The 12,488-nt window shown below is 44.3% G+C and overlaps 1 protein-coding gene and 1 pseudogene across 1 annotated transcript in view; one reads left to right on the forward strand and one right to left on the reverse strand.

Moving 5' to 3' along the window:
• CDH4 (cadherin 4) overlaps positions 1-12,488 on the forward strand; it is an 880,207-nt gene that overhangs the window by 569,183 nt on the left and 298,536 nt on the right. The window lies entirely within an intron of this gene.
• On the reverse strand, positions 3,657-3,970 carry LOC130493903 (uncharacterized; annotated as a pseudogene).

Raw genomic sequence — 12,488 nt, forward strand, 5'->3', positions numbered from 1 at the left:
TTAAACCTCTCGTTCTTAATGAGACTTCCTTCTTCTCCCCATGAATTGTTATTTAAGCAACCTCCACATTTGATTAATCAGTCATTAGAGAAGGAGCCGTACTGATTTTCGAGCCTCTCATATCCTACTTTCCTCGTTGAAATCCAGCACCACAGATCTAAAAACAGGGGAGGCTGTCAATATTGTGCCACTTCAGGGCATGTGATCATAACATTATCACATCTGAGTCGATAGCCCACCATGTTAATGTGCGCTGGCTTATTCAAGGTTTGGGATTCTCCCACCGCCTCTCATTTGCCTCACAGAGAGAGAGGTCGATTCCTGTGGCCCTGGAAGAGAGAGTCACAAGGCCATTATTGAAGAACTCTGTTTTAGAGTCTCTTGATTTAAAGAGCTATCAGCTCTTTCCAGTCAACCATTTTCAGAGCTTATTTCCTGAGCAAAGGTAGCAACAGCCCAGCTCCAAGTGTTTTTTGCATGGGACTGACGATCCAAGATTCTTCTCAGTATGAATTCTGAACTCGTTTTGAGCTAGGGACTATTTTGGTCATCCTGGTAGATGATCTATACTGTGAGCTGGGACAGGACAGATGCATCCCTGTTGGTTCTCTTGGACCTCTCAGTTAGGGATGCTGGCCTTCAGGTGGGACCTGGGGATCCTTTGGAATAAAAGCTCATCTCCAGAATACAGAGATCAGTTCCCCTGCAGAAGATGGATGCTTTGGAGGGTGGACTCTATGGCACTGTACCCCATGGAGGTCCCTAACCTCCCCAGGCTCCACCTCCAAATCTCCAAAAGTTTCCCAACAAGGAGCTGGCAACCCTACCATCAGCACTTTCAGTAGCTTCTGGTCTGCCATATCTATGGGTACCACCCTGTCGTGGCTCCCTTTCTTCTTGGAAGGAAGACCTCTAAAAGGATGAGGTTCTAAGGTCCAATCTTGTTTCTCATGTACATGAATCCACTGGGGGAGGTTGTCTGGAGATTTGGAATATGGCTTCCTCAATATGCTGATGACACCCAGTTCCATCTTTCCTTACCATCAGATCCATGCAAAGTAGGAATGATCCTGATCCAATGTGTGCATTAGTAAAGAACTGGCTGTAGGCAAACAAGTTGAAATTTAATCCACACAAAATAGGGGTATTGGTTGGTGGATTTTATGGGTATTATTTGCGCTAGCTTGAAGTGGCTTTGGGTAACTGGAAGTCCATATGAAACATTTTTGACTTGTACTAGTGCTTCTGACACACTTCGAGTTACAGGTGTGTCTGCATATGGTAAGTTCAATATTCCAGTGCCTTTACCATAGCTAGCAGATATCTATAAGCTTTGTTTCAAGTCCTTATATTGTAACAAGGGCTTGTGTCATAATGATTAAGAACGATAATTCTAGGGCGTCAAGATAAGGGCACTTGAAATGTAATACGCTAAGAGCGATAGAAGTAGATGTTAGAAATCTCAGAGGAACTGTGCATAGCTGAGGAAACAGAAGATATTTGTCTGTATTACACCCAGGTTTCAAAATTCCATCGCCATTTACTACCAAGAAACAGGGTGGGGCTAAGTAGAAATTAGCAGACTTGAGTTTTAAGAGGTTACCCAATAGAAGCTTGGGAACTGTTTCAGTGGTCTACCAGACTTCACCCAGAGCTGCATCCACATATCATTGGCTATTGCACCATAGCAATCACTGGCTTCCTGGATTGTCTTGTCCACAGAGGAAAACCCAGTTGGGAATTATTGCCATGGCAAAATGATACCCCAATATCCAACGATGTGTCCTTCAACTCTTGAGATTTTCCTTGGTCAGTGGAGGGCTTCCATTCGTCTATGGCGAGAAAATGGAAGTAGCTGAAGGAACCATAGCTATGGGAGCAAAGACTTCACCCCGTCTCCCCCGGTCAGTGACTAACTCAGCCAACACCAGGGGACCCTTCTTCTGAAGTCAGTTCCATGTTTCTGCCAAAGGGCAAATACCTTCTTCACTGTCATCAAATTTGACAGGCCTTTGGCTTCAACATAAGTTTACACCATAAAGTGCAGCAAGTTCCCTTATCTTCTACAGTAATTTCTGGGGTGACTCCACATTAGTCACTGAAAGCATTACTCAATGTCTAAGCCTGTTCTGATCCAGATTAATAAATGTTTGCTTTCTGAAATCCTTCTTCAGTGCTGGTGTGATCTTGTACTGAAGTCCTTCCTGTGCTGGCAACATCAAATACCAGTTTCAAGGCAGTGCAAACTCTTTCCCTAAAATGTGAAGATGTGGGAACATGGTTATCCAAGGGAGGTGCTAAATTACTCTCTATATTCCCTGTTCCATACACTGTGCAGATTCCCTCTTTTCTTTCTCTGGTTAGGGACTTCTATCAAATTATTCAAAGTATCAAAAAAATGGCAAGATGACTAATCATGGTAGGAAAAGTTGAAGGCAGCAGGAAAAGAAGAAGACCCAACAGGAGATGGATTGACTCTATAAAGGAAGCCACGGCCCTCGGTTTGCAAGACCTGAGCAAGGCTGTTATCAATAGGACATTTTGGAGGACGCTGATTCATAGGGTCACCATGAGTCGGAAGCACCTTGATGGCCTTAACAGACACAAGTGTGATCCAAAATCCTTGTCGCAAAATGAAAACTCTGCCCTTGGCTCCTTTCTGTCCCAATGTTTTGTCCCGTTCTAATGTGGCCAATAAAGTGAACAAAGGACAAGATTATGCAGATAGGAATCTGTTCAGTTTAAATAGATGGAACTAGGTCCAGATGCCATCTCAATGCTGTCCTTTTACTTTCTGTATTTCTGTAGGGAATAATTAAATTGGGGTGGGGGAAAGAGTTCATAGTATCATAGAGATAGAAGATGGGCATAGAGGCCATCTAGTCCAACCCCCTGCTCAATGCAGGATCAGCCTAGAGCATGTCTGACAAGTTATTGTCCAGCCGCTGTTTAAAGACTGCCAGAGAGCTCACCACCTCCCTAGATAGCTGATTCCACTGTCGAACAACTCTTACTGTAAAAAAAATTGTTTCCTGATGTCCAGCTGGAATCTTTCCACCCATAATTTAAACTCATTAAAACAGTGTGCTTGTGGGTGTGCATTGAGGGCTTTCTGCCAAGCCCTGACACCGCATGGCCTGCCCCTCACTGTCCGGGATATGGGGAGGAGGGTAAATGCATACCCCTGTATCAAGACACTCTGTGTATACTGAAGGGCTCCTTGAAAAGACAAACACTCCCTCCATAAGCTGTTATCTCATAATGTGCAGAGATTGACAAATGGCATCTGTGGGGAGTGTATCCGTGCTGATTCATGGAGGTTGCTTCGTGAACAACAGAAACGGGACGGGAAAGCAGTAGAGAAATAGAAAATGAGAATAAGCAGAGATAATGCATCTTTCACTTACAGTGTCCACTCATGCATGTTGGTATGCCTGAGAAGTAAACAAGTCCTTACCTCCTACTTGCATCGTTTCCATGTGGGTGGGAAGAGGCAAACAGAGACATTTTGCTATATTCTCAGTCAGGAAAAGTCTACCAGAGCATACTGGAAAGTGAGATATTTATCGGAAAAGGGAGAGAAAGAAAGCAGGACTAACAGACCGCAGGGAATAAAACGGTGTCAGTGCTGACTTCCTGTTCCCACTCACAAACCACTATTTGGGTGACAGGAATGTGCCAGAGATAGGGGAATCAGTCAGGGTCTTCACAAAGTTCTGCATACTTCCCCTCAGATGCAGCACAAGATGGAGGGTGGTTTCCTTCTGAATATCGTAGTCAGAGAGGGTGCAGCCATCTTCGAGCTGCTTGCCAGCAAAGATCAGCCTATGCTGGTCAGGAGGGATGCCCTATTTGTCCTGGATCTTGGCCTTATCGTTCTTAATAGTGTCACTGAGCTCCACCTCTAGGGTAATTGTCTTTCCAGTCAGGGTCTTCACAAAGATCATCATTTTGAACTTTTTTTCCTTACTACTGCTGTGATTCAACTCTTCTCCGCGTAAGTTGAAAACCTCTCTCCTCCTCTTCTCGCAAGTTCTTTAATTGTTGAGATAGTTAACTATCTCATAGTTAAATTGTGGAACTCCCTGCCCCAGGATGTGGTGATGGCTGCCAGCTTGGAAGGCTTTAAGAGGGGAGTGGACATGTTCATGGAGGAGAGGGCTATTCATGGCTACTAGTCAAAATGGATACTAGTCATGATGCACACCTATTCTCTCCAGGATCAGAGGAGCTGGCCTATTCTATTAGGTGCTGTGGAACACTGTCAGGATAATGCTGCTGCAGTCGTCTTGTGTGTGGGCTTCCTAGAGGCATCTGGTTGGCCGCTTTGTGAACACACTGCTAGACTTGATGGACCTTGGTCGGATCCAGCATGGCCTTTCTTATGTTCTTATGAGATAAAGGAGTTATTCTAACCCCTTACTGCACCAGGACTGGGCCCCCTTGGTGAACCTGTATCTTTCCAACTGAGTAGGGATGCCAGCTCTGGGTAGGGAAGTTCTTGGACCTCAGCAGGGTACAATGTCATAGAGTCTTCCCTCTAAAGCAGACAACCGAAACATATCTCTAGGGTGTACAAGGAGTTGCCAGTAACAGCCACTGCAGTGCGGTGGTTAGAGTGTTGGATCTGGGACACCCAGGCTTGAATCTCCACTCTCTCATGGAAGCTCTCTGGATGACTTCGGAGCAGTCACCTTCTCTCAGCCTAACCTCAATCACAGAGCTGTTGTGAGGATAAATTAGAAGGGAGAATGATGCCAGATGCTTTGGGTCCCCATTGGGGAGAAAGATGAGGTATAGATGGCGGAAATAGAGTGGCTCAGTGGTGGAGCACCTGCTCGACAGGCAGAAGGTTCCAGGTTCAATCCCTGGTATCTCCAACTGAAAGGGTCAGGGAGTAGAAGACGTCAAAGACCTCTGCCTGAGTCTTGGGAGAACTGCTGCCAGTCTGAGTAGACAATACTGACTTTGATAGACCAGCAGTCTGGTTCAGTATAAGGCAGCTTCATGTGTTTGTGTGTGAGTTCATTTTCTTCAGGGGAACTGATGGTAATCAGTACCATTCTCTTAAACGCCATCTTGCTGGATCAGGGGAATGCTGTAGACATAGTTTATCTAGATTTCAGTAAGGCTTTTGATAAGGTTCCACATAGTATTCTAGTAGACAAATTGGGAAAATGTGGGTTAGATCCTATATTGTTAGATGGATCTGCAACTGGTTGACAGATCGTACCCAAAGAGTGCTGGTTAATGGTTCCTCGTCCACTTGGAGAGAAGTGACTAGTGGAGTTCCTCAGGGATCTGTGCTGGGCCCTGTGTTGTTCAACCTCTTTATAAATGATTTGGATGAAGGAATAGAGGGGATGCTTATTAAATTTGCAGATGATACTAAATTGGGAGGGGTAGCAAATACAGTAGAAGACAGAGCCAAGATGCTAGGGCTGTCGATTCGGTTCGTCCCGAACCGAAAAACAGCAGAATTTCCCCCGATTCAACTGTTTTTCGGTTCGGGACGAACCGAACTCAAAAAAGGCGGGAAACAGGGAAGGCGAATTTGCCGAATTCGGGAGTTCAGCAAATAAATTCGGCAGATTGGGGGTCCCCCCCGCACCTTCACGGGGCTTCCATGAAGGCGCGGGGGGTTAAGCAGATCTGCGCCTCCCAGCTGTTTAAAGGGCCCCCCACTCGCCTTCAGGGAAGCCCCCTGAAAGCGCGCAGGGGGCGAATTTTCCCCCAAACTCCGGATCTCGCCCTAATTTCGGGGATCCGAAGCGAGGGAGTTCAGACTTCGGCACAGCCCAAATCAAAACGGGCCGAATTTTGCCGAATCCAAATTTTATCGATTTTTTTTCAACAGCCCTGCAGGATGATCTTGACAGGCTGGAGAAATGGGCTAGAACTAATAAAATGCACTTCAACAAAGACAAATGTAAAGTTCTGCATTTAGGTAGGAAAAATCAAATGCATAATTATAGGATGGGGGAGACTTGTTTGAGCAGTAGTGTGTGTGAAAAGGATCTTTGGGTCTTGGTGGACCAAACACTGAACATGAGTCAGCAGTGTGATGCTGTAACTAAAAAGGCAAACGCAGTCTTGGGTTGCATCAACAGAAGTATAGTGTCCAGATCTCACGAAGTGATGGTATCACTTTACTCTGCTCTGATTAGACCTCAACTGGAGTACTGTGTTCAGTTTTGGTCACCACAATTTAAGAAAAATGTAGACAAGCTGGAACGTGTCCAGAGAAGGGCAACAAAGATGGTGAGGGGTCTGGAGACCAAGTCCTATGAAGAAAGGTTGAAGGAGCTGGGTATGTTTAGCCTGAAGAGGAGAAGACTGAGAGGGAATATGATAACCAGTACTCGAAGGGCTGTCATACAGAGGAGGGTGCCGAGTTGTTTTCTGTTGCTCAAGAAGGTCGGACCAGAACCAATTGGTTGAAATTAAATCAAAAGAGTTTCCGTCTAGACATTAGGAATAATTTTCTAACAGTTAGAGCAGTTCCTCAGTGGAACAGGCTTCCTCGGGAGGTAGTAAGCTCTCCTTCCCTGGAGGTTTTTAAGAAGAGGTTAGATGGCCATCTGTCAGCAATGCTGATTCTGTGACCTTAGGCAGATGATGAGAGGGAGGGCATCTTGGCCATCTTCTGGTCACTAGGGGTGTGGAGGGGGGAGGTAGTTGTGAATTTCCTGCATTGTGCAGGGGGTTGGACTTGATGACCCTGGTGGTCCCTTCCAACTCTATGATTCTATGATTCTATCTTCTTCTCAACTTCCTTCTGCGTAGGACTTTTCCATTTTCATTTCCCATGGTTTTATTTTTAAATCTCACCTGTATTGCGATGAACATATATGACAGGAAGGTGACTAATTGCCTCCGTCCTACCCACCGTTAATGTGCACGCATCACTGAAAACGTACCTGTCGTTTTCACTTCACTTGTTCCATCATGGGAAGAAGGGGGCTGATCCATTTAATGAATTTAGTATATTTATTTTAGGCAGCCTCCATATGTCTGGGTTACTTTCCAAACCCTGTCTTTCACCTCTTGGAAAACCACAGGTGGGGGAAACATATTTATATCCTCCCCTTCTTTTGCAAAGATTATTCTTTTCGTTCTCTCCCCCCCTCCCATTTTTTCTCCGTTTGCTTGCTTCAGAGAGAAGGAAACACATTTTGGCTGTGCTGAAAGCCATGGCACAATGTCCATTGATATCAATGGGGTCTAGTTATCTTTATACTGAACACACATGAAACTGCCTTATACTGAATCAGACCTTTAGTCCATCAAAGTCAGTATTGTCTACTCAGACCGGCAGCGGCTCTCCAGGGTAACATGTGGAGGTCTTTCATATAACCTACTTGCCTCGTCCCTTTAACTGGAGATGCCAGGGATTGAACCTGGGACCTTCTGCATACCAAGCAGATGCTCTACCACTGAGCTACGGGGAGGATGCTCTACCTCCAGGGAAGGAGAGCTCACCACCTCCCAAGGAAGCCTGTTCCACTGAGGAACCACTCTAACTGTTAGAAAGTTCTCCTAATGTTTAGACGGAAACTCTTTTGATTTAATTTCAACCCATTGGTTCTGGTCCGACCTTCTGGGGCAACAGAAAACAACTCAGCACCATCCTCTATATGACAGCCCTTCAAGTACTTGAAGATGGCTGTCATATCACCTCTCAGTCTTCTCCTCTTCTGGCTAAACAACCTTTCCTCATAAGCCCAATCCTCATAAGCCCAATCTTGTGTGGGAGCTTAAAACAACTAATATTAAAATATTAAAAATTGTAAAAGCTAAAACACTTAAAAAAAAGATTTATTTTTCAACCTATTTCGATTATGGTTGACCAGTTAGACTAATAAGATTGTAAACCTCCCAAACTCGTGGGTTCTAACATAATTGAGGTAAACTATCATTATACTATCGTTTTTAAAATATTAAATATTAAATTTATAGTAAATAAGGCAAACTATCATAGTAGCATAGTAATATTTATATGAATTTTATAGGCTGATGAAGCTATGCTTTGGTGAAAGTGCTACAGAATATCCGGAATAGCGTTTCCTTCCCTTCCTTTGGACTCCTTCCTTTGGACTTTTTTGCTACCTATTCTGAAACTATTGTCCATGTTTGGACTAGAAGAATTCCTTTCCTTTCCTTCCTTGGATTTGGACTGTTGCCTTGCTATTTGGAGACTGCTAGTATGCTTGTGTTACCAATATTGTAAACAAATGCTTTTTTGACTTACCTGTATATATATATATATATATATATTGTGTTCACATTTGTATCACCTTGTGTTTGTTTTCTTGTTTGCACGTTGTTATTGATTGTTATTAATAGATTGTTGAATATATTGAGTCGTACTGGTTCTTTGTTCTAACTATTGGTTGTTCAGGGGCAGGTTTTTGCAGTTTACCTTACTGCATTTTATTTATTTATTTATTTATTTATTTATATTTTATTAGACTTTAACCTGCCCTTTCCCAGCCAGTTCCAGTTGTTGCCCTCTGAACTTCTAGTCACATTCACCATTTAAAAAGAAATGAAATTGAGGCAATGTTCCTGCTAACATGGATCATGCTAATCAGCTTGAACTATCTACATCTATATCTACCAGAGGTGTACTTCCACTGATGTCAGTTAGCATAGGTGGAAGTGGATTCATGATTATTACGAGCAGACACCAAAGGCATAAGGAGACACCTAAATAGTAAGCCTCAAATGAAATGGTTTTTTTTTTCCCTTTTACCTATGTGTTTTTCAGAGTTGGAGGTGGTGGCAGATGAGTTGGGGGCAACAGGAAGAAAGTATTATAATCATGGTAGAAAACAGCATAATTGCATGCAAGTGGTATATCCCCATGCACTCGGACTAATCTAAACAGCTTGCCAAATAATCAGTTCCCTTCATGTGACTGGCAACCAGGACATCAGCTGAAGCGGTTGTTAGAATTCACTTGTTAGAATTCACTTGTGCTGATAGTAAGTACCAGAAAAGAGGGTATGAATCAAAGAGATAGGGGAAGGAGAGAGAGGAAGTGTGAAGAGCCCATTTTCAATGTGCTGTGCCCAAGATCTTCCACTTCAGAGAGAAATTATTTAAGTTTCCTGCAGCTTTCCAGATTATGACAAGCTGAACAACTTGTTCTGGCTTGGTACTCAAGAACCATATGGTGCTACTTCAGCAATTTGATGTGATGTTATGAAGAAGGCGGGTAGGAGGAGGGGAATGGTTTTGCTACTCCATAACACATTGGTCTTCTGTAGTAGCTGCTTTTTTTTTCTTCAAAGGAATTCAACTTTAGAGAAAAGGAAAGCCCCCAAATGCCAAACCTCAATAGCATAGTGCATTTTAAAAAAAGTAATATTTGGTCTCTAAAAACTCAGTGGCTTCTTCTCCTTTTTTGCCATCAAGTCACAGCTGACTTATGGCAACCCCCGTAGGGTTTTCAAGGCAAGAGACATTCAGAGGTGGCTTGCCATTGCCTGCCTCTGCGTCACGACCTGGCATTCCTTGGAGGTCTCCCATCCAAATACTAGTCAGGGCCAGCCCTGCTTAACTTCTGAGATCTGATGAGATCAGACTAGCTTGAGCTATCCACTTCATGGCGGTGGCCACTTAGAAGTGACTTTTTAATTTCAGAAATATGGGTCATAAGAACAAAAGAACATAAAAAAGCCATACTGGATCAGACCAAGGCCCATCAAGTCCAGCAGTCTTTTCACACAGTGGCCAACCAGGTGCCTTTAAAAAGCCCACAAACAAGACGACTGCAGCAGCATTATCCTGCCTGTGTTTCACAGCACCTAATATAATAGGCATGCTCTTCTGATTTTGGAGAGAATAGGTGTGCATCACAACTAGTATCCATTTTGACTGGTAGCCATGAGTAGTCCTCTTCTCCATGAACATGTCCACTCCCCTCTTACAGCCTTCCAAGTTAGCAGCCATCACCACATCCTGGGGCAGGGAGTTCCACCATTTAACTATGGTCCCAGGGATGGGAGAATTGTCAGGGAAAGCAAAGTTGTGGCCGGCTTTGAGAAGCCCATGATGAAGCCTAGAGGAAGATAGCTGGAGAGGGGTGAAGCCAAAGGGGAATATGGAAGGTAAGGGGTCTAGAGGGATATGTCAAGTCAGCAAGGTTTCCAGGCACCCCTTGGCAACCTATGGGGAGCAGGGGGAGACTGACCAGCAGCAGGTAAGGTGGCGGGGGGAACTTACTGGCAGCAGAGGAAGCCTACTTCATCATTTCAGCCATGTCGTTGGTGACACAGTTATGTCACTTGCAGGGCTGCCAGGCTTCAGCCCCCAGGCCACAACCCCTGCCACTGAGCAGCTGGCCGCCTTACCGGCAATCACCGGAAGTGATGTCATTGCATTGCCGGCTATGTGGTGATGCTCTGGTATTTGGGCATAAACTCTATGGTTAGGGTTGACAGGTCCCCTTTTGCCACCAGCGGGAGGTTTTAGGGGCAGAGCCTGAGGAGGGGGGGGAGGAGAGGGACTTCAATGCCATAGAGTCCAATTGCCAAAGCGGCCATTTTCTCCAGGTGAACGGATCTCTATCAGCTGGGGATTAATTGTAATAGCGGGAGATCTCCAGCTAGTACCTGGAGGTTGGCAACCCTAGCTTTAAAGTTAAGAAACACCACTTTGAATTCTGTTTATGTGTGTCAAGTAGAAAGTCCACCCTCTAAAAGCTTCGACTGATTCTCCCCCCCCCCCCATTTTACTATGTGTCCTTTCAAAAATCAGAAGTGGTGGTGATTAGTAGCAAGAAACTCTCATTGTTCATCCAAACAGGATGCAAATGAGCCCATCCAAATTCATTCAGACACATCCAATCCCGGCTCCCTGCTCACAGCCAGCCAGCAGGACGTTATCCGACACAGCGAGCGTTTGAGCATAACTAAATAAATTAAGTAACTCTAGCAAACAAGGAATCAGTCTCTCAAACACATCCCTGACTGACCATACTGCCCACCCGAGTCAATAATTCTTTTTATACATCTATCTTAGGTTAAAAGGTGGTGGGTTTGAGAACTTCTCCAGTTACTTCCGCATCTGAGTCAACCTTATATGCGTGTGCACACAAACTGGTTGAAGAGAATTCAGGAGCTGTTATTCTACAGTAAAGGATGAAGCCCGTAGAAGAATCGCATCCTAACTGATGGCAACTGCCACAACAGGAGAAAAGGAGCATGTCAGGTTTTAAAAATCAGAAACTTGATGGGTCTAGTGAAAACTAACCATGAAAGCAGGAACAGCCTGAACATTTCTGTGCTCAGCCCCCGGCTCTGGATTCTACAATAATGAAATATCTGCTTCACCAGCAAGGTCAAATTTATTTATTACAATGATTTTGGTTGGGTTCCCCCCTCCCCCATAATATTTTTTCAATATTTATCATCAGTGAGAAGAAAAAGAAGGGTTGGTTTTATACCCCACTTTTCTCTACCTTTAAGGCGTCTCAGAGTGGCTTCCAATCGCCTTCCCTTCCGCTCCCCACAACAGACACCTTGTGAGGTAGGTGGGGCTGAGAGAGTTCTGGGAATGTTAAAATGTAGCATTAAAATAAATCAGAACAGATGGCGCACAGCACCATGGCTTGAGCCTCAGCAACTCAACCAAAATGAGTTTTTTAAAGCATTTCCCTGATACCCCCAATGCAAGCAATGGAAGTGTCAGGCAAATGTTATGGGAAAGTTGGATCACAATGGGTAACCGTGTTTGTCTGTACTAGTAGAAAAGAACCAGTGTCCAGTAGCACCTCAAAGAATAACAAAATTTCTGGCAGGGTATGAACTTTCGTAAGTCACAGGTCACTTCTTCAAATATTCAGGGAAGTGTGGGAGATGCAGATCCACCAATGAAAAGACCCTGTCCCTGGTCAGCACCCATATTACCTTTGTAGGTAGGGATACTTGTCTCAGCGAAGAACCTCTGAAGTAGACCTTATTGGACACTCTTGATAGACCAAGAGTGTCTAAGGCCAGCACTGTCTACTGTGACTGGCAGTGGCCTTCAAGAGTGTCAGGTAGAGGTCACATCACTTCCTACCTGGTCATTTCAAGGGGAGATGCAGGAGAGTGAAGCTGGGACCTTCTGTGTCCAAAACAGATACTCTACCACTGAGCCACAGACCTTCCCTAAGTAAGAGGTTATGAACTTCCCAGAGGCCCATCTGATTGGGACATAATCTAATCTTGGGTTCACCGCTCATTCCAAGGAATTCTCTGGAAGGGAAGGAATCTAAAGTTTTGTTGTTGTTGTTATTGCATAAGTTTACTGGGATGTGTGGCTATGGAAATGTCATGAAGGGCTCCTGCAGTAAAAAAAATGACCACTGCACCACTGGGTATTGTACACATTACACTATTTTTGTACGGGAGATATTTCTGTGTAGGAAATAACATCTAGTGATGGTCAAACCTCATTGAATTCAATTCTGAATAAGACTAAAGTTAGTCAAGTTATCT

Source organism: Euleptes europaea, chromosome 2 (assembly GCF_029931775.1).
Source record: "Euleptes europaea isolate rEulEur1 chromosome 2, rEulEur1.hap1, whole genome shotgun sequence".
In the NCBI taxonomy this organism is placed as follows: domain Eukaryota; kingdom Metazoa; phylum Chordata; class Lepidosauria; order Squamata; family Sphaerodactylidae; genus Euleptes; species Euleptes europaea.